Consider the following 10,663-nt stretch of genomic DNA (forward strand, 5'->3'; position numbering starts at 1 on the left):
CTATTTATAGTAGAGACGGGCGTCTCACTCTTGCTCAGGCTGGTCTCGAACTCCTGACCTCGAGCGATCCGCCCGCCTCGGCCTCCCAGAGTGCCGGGATTACAGGCGTGAGCCACCGCGCCCGGCCAGGTTGTTCATTTTCTTACTGCTGCGTTTTCAGAGTTCTTTGTATATTTTGGATCGTAGCCTTTTATCAGACATGTCCTTTGCAGACGTTTTCTTCCAGATCTGTTTCTCATTCTCTCGGCGTTGTCTTTTGCAGAGCAGAAGCCTCTAGCTTTACTGAGGTCCAGCTTATCAACCATGGTCCTGCCCCTGGCGTTTTGTCTGCAAAGTCATCGCCATGCCCAGCTCGTCCAGGTTTCCTTCTATGTCAGCTTTTAGCAGTTTTGCAGTTTTTCATTTTACGTTTAAGTCTGTCATACATTTTGGGTTAATTTTTTGTGAAGCGCGTCAGATCTGTGTCTCCACTCATCTCTGCCTGTGGAAGGACTATTCTCCCCCTTGAATTTCCTCTGCTCCTTTGTCAAAACTAAGCTGACCAGATTCATGTGGGTCTAGTTTTGGACCCTCTGTTCTGTCTCACTGATCTGTTTGTCTGTTCTCTTACCAGAACCACCCTGTCTCGATTTCTGCTGCTTGATAGCAAGTCTTGACACCCAGTATTGTCAGTTCTATGACCTTGTTCTTCGTCAACATTGACTTGTCTATGGTGGGTCTTTCGTCTCTCTACATAAAATTTTCTGTGCATATCCACAAAATGACTTGCTAGGGTTTTGACGGGGGTTGCATTGAATCTGTAGATCAAGCTGGGAAGAACTGACATCTTGACAATATGGAATCTTCCTGTATCCATGAACATGGGATGTCTCTCCACTGATTTAGTTCATTTTTTATTTCTCTCATCAGAGTTTTGTAGTTTTCCTCATATGGATCTCACACATATATGTATTAGATTCATACCTAAGAATTTCATTTTTTGGGAATGCTAATGGAAATGGTAATGTGTTTTTAATTTCAAATTCCACTGTATATAAGCATACATAAGTATATATGCAAGCATACATTATTGCTGTTATTTTTTCAAATCCAACAAAAAATCTAATATTTTTGCAATTATTAATATTATCGCATGAGTTTTCTTTCTCAGCCTATGGATGTGAAGAGTTACATTAATTGAATTTTGAATGTTGCATCACACCTGTACACGTGGGATAAATCCCACCTGGTCGTGGTGTATAATTCTTGTTACACGTTATTGGATTTGATTTGCTAATATTTTGTTGAGGATTTCTGCAGCTATGTTTATGAGAGAGACTGGTCTGTAGTTGTTTTCTAAGAAAATATATTGTCTTTTTCTGGTGTTGGTATTAGTGAAATGTTGGCTTCATAGAATGAGTTAGGAAGTATTTGCTTTGCTTCCATCTTTTGAATGATAGTATAGAAAAAATAATTTATTCCTTAAAAGTTTGGTAGAATTTACCAGTAAACTCATCTCAACCTTGTGTTTTCTGTTTTGGGAGGTTATTAGTTACTGATTCAATTTCTTTAATAGATATAAACCTACTCAGTCTATTTCTTCTGGTGTGAGTTTTGGCAGATTGTGTCTTTCAAAGAATTGGCCCATTTCATCTAGGTTATCAAATATGTGGGCATAGAGTTGTTCATGGTATTTCTTTATCATCCTGTAAGGTCTGTGGCACCTGTAGTGATAGCCCTCTTTCATTTCCGATGTTAGTGATTTCTGTTTTCTCTCTTTTTCTTAGTTAGCCTGGCTAGAGGCTTATAGATTTCATTGATATTTTCAAAGAACCAGCTTTTGGTTTTGTTGGTTTTCTTTACTAATTTCCTATTTTAATTTCATTGATTACTGCTCTAATTTTTATTCTTTATTTTCTTCCGCTTACTTTGGATTTAATTGCTCTTCTTTTTCTGCTTTCCTACGGTGGAAACTTAGATTATTGATTTTAGAGATTTCTCCCTTTCTAAAATGTGCATTTAGTGCTAAAAATTTTCCTCTAAGCACTGTTTTATTGCTATTATTTTGCAATTATTTTGAACAAAATGTTATTGTTAGGTCAATCAAGAATGTGAAAAATAAAAGTTTTTATTTAACCTTCGCGTATTCCTTCTTCAGTGTCCTTTCTTTCTTTGTGAAGATCCAAGGTTCTGCCTGAGATGATCGTCCTTCTCTCTGAAGACCTGTCAGGTAACCTCTCTTGCAAGTCAGGTCCATGGTCCACAGGTCAATTTTTGTTTGTCTAAGAAAGTCATTATTTTTCCTTCACGCTGAAAGGATAGTCTCACAGGGTACAGGATTCTAGATCTGTGGGGTTTTTCCTCTCAACTTTAAATATTTTACCCCACTTTCTTCTTGCCTGCGGGAGTTCTGGGGAGAAGTCAGATGTAACTCTTACCTTAGCTCTTGTGTAGGTTAGTGTTCCCCCCACCCCCAACCAAATCGGGCTCCTTTCAAGGTGTTTTTCTTATCTTTGATTTTCTGAAAGTTTGAACGCGACATGCCCACGTTCCTTTTGTGTGTGTGTCATTTACACCATTGGTGCTCTCTGGGCTTCCACGGAGTCCTGAGGACCCGAGGTTTGGTGTCTGGCACCGATTTGGTGAGAAGTCCTCGTCATTATCGCTTCTGTTTTCTTCCCTTTCTCCTCCTCCTGGCATTTTGCCAGGCACATGTTACCCCGTCTGTGGTTGTCCCGCCATTCTCGGACAGCCTGCCCTTTTCTTCCTGACCACTTCCCTCTCTGCTGTGCAGCTTTGGGAGCTCCCGTTGTGACAGCTCAAGCTCAGGGACTCTTTCCTCCACACGGCCGGTCTAACAATGAGCCCGTGGCAGCATCTTCATTCCCCTCACTGTGTCTTGATCTCTAGCTTATTTTAATTCTTTGCTAGAATTCCTCTCTCTCTGCTTGCCTTATTCATTTGTCCTTGCCCGTTGCCTGCTGTTTAAAGTCTCCAGCATGTTAATCGTAGCTGGCCTGATGAGTCCGACATTCCTGCCACGTCTGACTCCGGCTCTGGTGCTGGTTCAGTCTCTTTGCCGATCAGGATGCTTTGTGGCTTTCTGTCGAAAGGTGCTGTACGGGGTGAGAGGAGCTGCAGAGAACAGGACTTTAGCTACCTGGTGGTGAGATGTGGGAGGAGGGAAGGGCTCTGTAGGCCCAGGGTGGGACTGTGAGCTTCACAGGTGCCTCTCAGGTGTTCCCCCCACAGGTGGAACAGGACACGTAGGCCGGACTGGAGTTGGGGTTTCCCTTCCCCAGGTAGGCTTACCTGTGCTGAACCCCGCAGGGGTGCTCTGGTTAGTTTCGGGATGCTCTGGTGGTTTCTTCCCCCTCCCCCTGCCAGGAGCACAGATTTTCTCTGCTTCTTGCTGTGAGGACCTGGAGGGGCTTCCAAAGGGAACACTCATGGAAGTGTGCCCCATGCCGGGTGTCCTGGAGTTCATGGCTCCCAGGTTTGTCCACACTGAGCCTTCAGCAATTCCCCAGCGACAGTTCGGGCTTCCAGCCCCGGCCCTGGCTCTAGCAGAGGTTTCTGCTCCGGCCTGGCGGGTCTCTGCACCCACTTGTCTGTGTCTCCCATCCTGGGGGCAGCGGTTTGCCCTGTGACCTCACGTCTCTGGTGGGTCTAAGAAGAGTTGTTGTGGTTTTCCGGTTTGCCCAGCTTTTTACGTGTTTTGTTGGGACCGAGTGGGAACTGCTAAGATCCTACATGTAGCTGGACCCCATGGCTCTCTTTTCCGCATATTCACTGTGTCTGTGTTGGGCTGGAATCTTTTTCCAAACCGTCGGTGCCAGACACTGGTAGGTTATCTCACTCAGCGAGTGGTTGCCAAGCACCTACCAGGGCTGGTCCCCCGAGCAGCAGGGAAGGCACAGAAGTGACACAGCCGTCAGGGTGCTGCCATCAGGCCCTGACGAGGTTAACAGGGCTGCCCACAGGACGAGGGACAAGCAGACAGACACAGAGGACTCAGAGGCCTTCAGCCTCGAGCCTGGTGCTGGGGCATCCCCCAGATGTTCCCGGTAAACAGTGGAGTGTGACAGAAACGAAATTGAAATGGAAGGGCTCAGGCATTGGCCACGAGCTCCTCCCTTGAGCGACGGCTCTGCTGAGGGGTCAGGGAAAGCTAAGACCTTCCAGAAGGCCGACGATAGGATTTCCTGACACAGCCCCTGCTGCGGGCTGAGCTGGGTCCCCCCACAAACACAGGTGTGGGGGCTCCCAGTGCACAGCGTCTCCGCGTGTGACCTTACCTGGAGACAGAGGTCACGGCAGGTGCAATTAGGTAGGACAAGCTCACACTGGAGTAGGACGGCCCTAATCCAGCACGGCTGGTGCCTTGTCAATGGGGCTATTTGGACCCAGCACACCCACTGGGAGAGCGCCGAGTGACCACAGAGGCAGAGATGGGGTGACGTTGCCAGGAGCCAAGGAGCACCCCGGCGGGCCGCCAACCCCAGACGCCAGGAGAGCGGCGGGAGCAGACCCCCCAGGGCCTTCAGGAGGAGCCAGCCCTGCCCCCGGTGATCGCAGGATCCAGCCTCCACCCTGTGTGGGAGCCACCCCGTCTGGGGTGCTTGGTACAGCAGCTCCAACGAACTAACGACCCTGTGTGGAAGCCACCCCGTCTGGGGTGCTTGGTTACAGCAGCTCCAACGAACTCACGCAGAGTCTGGGAGAGCTGGAACTGCTGCACGCAGCAAGCGTCTCCCGGATCTGCACTATTGGAACTCCAGTGCACAAGCCGATCTCACTTTGCCATTCTTTGGGGAACGGCAGCGGTCGCGGCAAGAGTCTCTGCAAACACCCAGCAGGGTCTGTGCTCTGGGCCCCGGCCAGGCTCCCAGTGCCGCAGATCCACAGCCCTCAGGTTAGGGTTAGGGTTAGGGTTAGGGTTAGGGTTCTACTGGGTACAGTTTGCTGACCCTCAACACCAGATCCCTGTCTTTGACTCCTGGCATTAATTCTGGGTGCCAGGGGGCACCGGTGGCCAGCTGAGGTGGCTTCGCTGGCCGGCAGCGTCCACCATGAGCCGGCACAGGTGCACATGCGTTTGCTCTGATGAGCAGAGCCGGGTGAGACGGAGCACGCGCCACTGTCCGCTGCTCAGCTCAGCAGGGACTCAAGAGCACCAGCTGGAACCCCTCTGCCTGCACTGTCTCCCTCCCGAAGAAAACCCCACCTGACAACAGCAGGGTGGTGTCTCCCCAGACCTTCCTCTGGCTTGCAGCTTGAGGGAGTGGAAGCTTTCTGTGACTTGGGGAGACATTGGGATTTTCCACTCCCCACCACCCTGACCACCACCACCAGGTGTGTGGGGGCCAGACACGAGAGGAGCCCCCACACAGGTCTACCTGTGTCCAGGTAGAAGCCCCTGCCGTCCCCTATGGGGAGCAGCTTGCAGCAGGCGGCTGGCGGAGGTGCAGACAGCAACCAAACAGCTCACGGGGTGCCCACCTGCACCCCTATGGAGAAAACCCCATGTGCCTGTGGGCAGCCCCCGCCTGCTGCCAGACCCCCGAGGTCCGTGGCTTGTCTGTTCTCCAGTGTTGCGGGGAGCAGAAAGACGGATGTGGGTGAGCTGGTTGCTGAGAGATTAGGATCTCCAGCTCCCTGCAAGATGCATGAGTGTCGCGGTGGCTCCTGACTTGTCCCACCCTCCTCTGATCCGTTAGCGGGGCATCCGTCGCGGCGCCGTGTCTCCCGGGCGGTGGGGGCATCCATCCCGGCCCGTGGCGTCCGTGTTTCCGTGTAGCATGATCCATCCCGGTGTGCTTCTGCAGACAGCAGGGTGCGAGGACGGATGGGCTCCTGGCGGCGGATCACTCGGGATAAGCCTTTATCGCCCCGTTGTCGCTGCTCTGTCTCCCTGCGGCCCTGACCCCGGCGACACTCGGGCTCATGCTGGGACCGGGGGCAGGAGAACGCCCGTTCCGGGGGCTCAGGGAGCATCTGCTCGTGCTTGGGCGTGGAGGACGGAGGTGGCAGAGGGCTTGGCATGGCAAATGCAGGTCATCGCCGAGGAGGCATGGCTGAGAGTGGCAGAGGGCTCTGCGTGGCAGACCTCCACGGGACGGAGGCCGCTCGAGTCAGGCCAGGTGCTCTGGGACGGGCTGGGAGGGCAGGCAGGGCTTTCTCTCTATGTGCCAGCACCCAGCGTCCTGAGCTGGGCACATGTAGGTGAGCTTGCAGGATGCCGCAGAGTGTCCGCACCCCTCCTGTGGGCCCGGGATCCTCGCCCCTGCAGCCTGCGGTCAAGGGAGACGTCTTGGAGAAGCTGGTGGGAGCTGAATCCCGCCATCAGGGGCGCCAGGCAGAGGGGACATCCAGGCCCTGGGAATATCCAAACCCAGGTAGGAAGCAGGGACGGAAACCAGTTGGTGCGCCTGTGTTTCCCCTGTGGGCAGATCCCACTTTTCTTGGAGATAGGTGGTATTTCCAGATGTTTCCTTCACCCCTGCAGATCCTACACTCTGCCTGGGCCCCCTGCATGGTGGTGAGTCCTGCCCTTGTAGGCAACGGGGTGCTGGCTAGACACTGGAGAGCCGGGCCAGGCTGGGCGGGCTCGCACCCAGGGCTCCCTCACGGTCAGGGACCCTCCTCACACAGCCACGCCCAGGCTGGGCTGGCAAAGGCCCTGCCTCCACCTGCTCCGGGCTCTGCCCCTGTGCTGCGAACGGTCCTGCTGCCCCTCCCCCGCTGCGGCCGGCGCTGCCGTGTGAGCCCCTCCCGCCCCCCGCTGCACGGCCAGCACAGACGGCCCCCGAGGGAGCTCACGTGTGAACTCTGGAAATGCCAGAGACCAGAGACACACGGGTCCTGCTTCCGTATGGTCCTGCCCAGGACACGTCCTGTTACCCACGTGTTGTGAGGAGTCTGGCAGGGCTGGGCATCTTCAGGGCACCCCCAGCACGTGTTGAAACTGAGCACAGCGGGACGGCGGGGGCCGTGGGAGTCGAGGGAGCCGGGAGGGGCCTCGTGATGGGATTAGTGGCCCCCGGGGGACAGGGGAGCAGGTGGCCTCTGCCAACCAGGGAGCAGGTCTCAGAACTGTGAGCGAGGAGCATGTGTGGCCTCGGCCGCCCATCCCTCCCGTGTGTCCCGGCAGCCTGGGTCGCCCACGCCTGCTTTGCCAGGCAGCTGCGTTCCCGCCTCACCGCGGGACGTTTCTCGCTGTTATGTTCCCGGCTAAGCTTGGTCCCGTTGTTCCTCGTGTCACCCCCGAGCTGTCCACGTGTCCCTCGTTGCTCCGACGTGGGCCGTTGGCGTGGCTGGTGAGTCCTCGGTGGCGGTGATCTCCGTGGTGAGGAGTCCTCCTCCTGCTCGGACTGGGCGTCTCCGTGCGCGGACCTCCCGCTGGGCACGGCTGGGACGGGCAGACTTCACTTTGCGTTCAATAAAAGATAACACAGGGATCATCAGAGTCGCCATGTCAGAGTAAATGCATTCCCTCCAGCGGAGCAGAGCCCCTGCAGGAACGCCGCAATCTGCTTCGTCTCACTGGAAGCAGTGTTTTCCCAGCTGACCGCGGCACGAGGCCATTACGCACGCGATTCATATTGCATAGGTCCGGGAGCGTCCGGCGCGGACGACAAATGGAGGCTCTGGTGCAGTATTTATGCTCTGCTGCCAGCCCGGCATCCATAAGTCATGGGCGCCCGCCCCGCACTCACGCGGGAAGTGCCGGCCAACGCTGTGGCTAGAGCCCGCGTCCTGCTGCTTCCCGGCATGGAGGCTTTGCTCTGTGCGGAAACTCGACCAATCTGCCTCCTGGTCGTGGGGGGACACAGGTGGGCGGCGGGAGCGAGAGGCACATTCGCCACAGCGAACCCGGGCTTGCGTCTGGGGCACTCGGGAGGGACCTCCCAGCAGGAAGACGCACGCAGGCTGACGGGGCCCTTCCCAAGGAGGAATAGCGGGGAGACACCGCTCAGGAGGCAGGGTCCCCGGGAGCCACCAGGAAACTGAGTCATACCTGCAGATGCACGCTGGCCACCTCCACGCAGGTACAGGAGAAAGTCCGGCCACAGCAAAGGCTGCTGAGGACGTGGACAGCAGGAGCCACTGGCGCTCCTTGGCGCAACCACCAAAAAGTGACCCTGCAGGTCCACACATGGGTCCTCACTCGTCTTGTGCACGAGGACCGGCACAGCCCAGGGTGCCGTCTGTCCTGGGCCCGATGGGAGCCGCCCAGATGCTGTCACCGGTAGGGTGGGTAAATGGGGTCTCATGGGTTCAAGGGGTGAGACCACGCAGGGAAGAACGTGGGAGCCCGGCAGAGCTGACCGACATGTGTGTGCATCTCCGTGGCCACGCAGGCCCCCTCCACCAGCAAAGCAGCCTGCTGCACAGACACGCCGGGAAGAGGGCTGGTGATTCCGACTCGGTTGACGGGAGAGGGCCGGGCAGGGGTGGTGAGGTTCGCCCGGCCGTCCCAGGTGTGCTCGGTGGGAAGGAAGCAGCGAGGCATAGGCGGGTTTACCTGATGCTCCCTCCTTGATGTGAAGCCGGGGCCCGAAGCGAGCTTTCCCGGGACGCGGCGTCGGCCCCCCACGCCCTGCTGCCCCACGCCGAGGGCTCTGGGCCCCGCCCGTGGCAGCTGGCAGGTCTGTGGCAGGCGCAGGAGGGGCTGAGTAGCTGCCCAATCCAGGTCTCCCCAGGTACGCAGCCCCCTAACCCTCCTGGGACATCTGCCCCCGAGCCGAGCCCACGTGCTGCGGGAAACTGAGTGTCCACCCCGTGGAAAGGCTGTGTGGGGGCCCTGGCCACGGTCCCGTGGGGGCCCAGCACCGTCCACTGAGCCCTGGGGACCGGCCGTCCTGGGACTGAGTCTTGTCTGTCCTACCTGGGGCTTCGGCACCATCCTTGTCACCTAAGAGACACCTTGGAGGGTCAAAACCAAGACTCAGTGGAAGTTTCCTTGGGGCGTGCGGGGTCTGGGCTGGAGGGAAGATTGGGTGCAGAGCTGCTTGTCACGTTTTGTGCAAACAAAGACGAAAATTAAAACCGAGCGACGAAAATGCAATCCTGAAAATTAAAGACAAGCTGACACAAAAGAACCTGATTATGTATGAAGTTGGTGACAAAGCCCAGGAGAGAAGCACTGTTTCGAGTGGCTGGAGAGGACAGCGTTTTGACTGCCCGTCCGTCCTCCGTGGAAACGCTGTCAGGACGGATGAAGACGTGAAGGCGTCTGAGGCTTCACTCGGGCGTCTGAATTGCTCGTGCCGGCCAGCGGTGCACGCGGGCTCGCAAGCCACAGGCACTCGGGCGCACAGGCCTGGTGGCTGTGGACCGGCTCGGCGACACTGAGGGCTGGGGGCTCCGCCTGGACACAGTCTGCGGCCACCGGGCCCCTGTGGCGGGAGCAGGCCGGACACCAAGGTCCCCGCAGGACAGGCTGCTGACTGGGCGGGAGCCCTGGCCGGGAGGAAAGCAGCCCACAGGGCACGGCTGCGCGCTTGGCCTCAGCTGTGTCTCGGGTGTTGAAAGGGGTCAGAGCAGCAGAACGCCGCGCACTGCACCCCAGCTTCCTGCCCGGCACAGAAGCAGGCACCTCGGGAGCTCCAGGCAGCCGGGGGGTCACGGCTGTGTCCCAGCACAGACAGCTGCAGCGGCACCGTGGAAGTCCCGTGGACAAGGCCATGGCTGCCAGCTGCAGGGTGGGCTCCCCCAGGGCCCGTGGCCCGAGTGCCCTCTGTTGCCCACAGGAGCCCCCACCCGGGACGACTCCCTGCCTGCCCAGCCAATTGTAGCAGTGATGGATCCTAGACTGAAGGCCAGCCCAGGTGTGCCCACCGTGACCGCCACACCCTCCAGGTGTGCTCAGCATGACCACCTCCCAGTCCAGGTGTGTCCACTGCGACCACCACACCCTCCAGGTGTGCTCAGCGTGACCACCTCCCAACCTGGGTATGCCCACCGTGACCGCCACACCCTCCAGGTGTGCTCAGTGTGACCACCTCCCAGACTGGGTGTGCCCACCGTGACTGCCACACCCTCCAGGTGTGCTCAGTGTGACCACCTCCCAGCCTGGGGGTGCCCACCGTGACCGCCACACCCTCCAGGTGTGCTCAGTGTGACCACCTCCCAGCCTGGGTGTGCCCACCTTGACTGCCACACCCTCCAGGTATGCTCAGTGTGACCACCTCCCAGACTGGGTGTGCCCACTGTGACCGCCACACCCTTCAGGTTTGCTCAGTGTGACCACCTCCCAGCCTGGGGGTGCCCACCGTGACTGCCACACCCTTCAGGTGTGCTCAGTGTGACCACCTCCCAGCCTGGGGGTGCCCACCATGACTGCCACACCCTTCAGGTGTGCTCAGTGTGACCACCTCCCAGCCTGGGGGTGCCCACTGTGACTGCCACACCCTCCAGGTGTGCCCACCGTGACTGCCACACCCTTCAGGTGTGCTCAGTGTGACCACCTCCCAGCCTGGGTGTGCCCACCGTGACTGCCACACCCTCCAGGTGTGCTCAGTGTGACCACCTCCCAGCCTGGGGGTGCCCACTGTGACTGCCACACCCTCCAGGTGTGCCCACCGTGACTGCCACACCCTCCAGGTGTGCTCAGTGTGACCACCTCCCAGCCTGGGGGTGCCCACCATGACTGCCACACCCTTCAGGTGTGCTCAGTGTG

The sequence above is a fragment of the Microcebus murinus genome, chromosome 11 (genome assembly GCF_040939455.1).
Source record: "Microcebus murinus isolate Inina chromosome 11, M.murinus_Inina_mat1.0, whole genome shotgun sequence".
Taxonomy (NCBI): Eukaryota; Metazoa; Chordata; class Mammalia; order Primates; family Cheirogaleidae; genus Microcebus; species Microcebus murinus.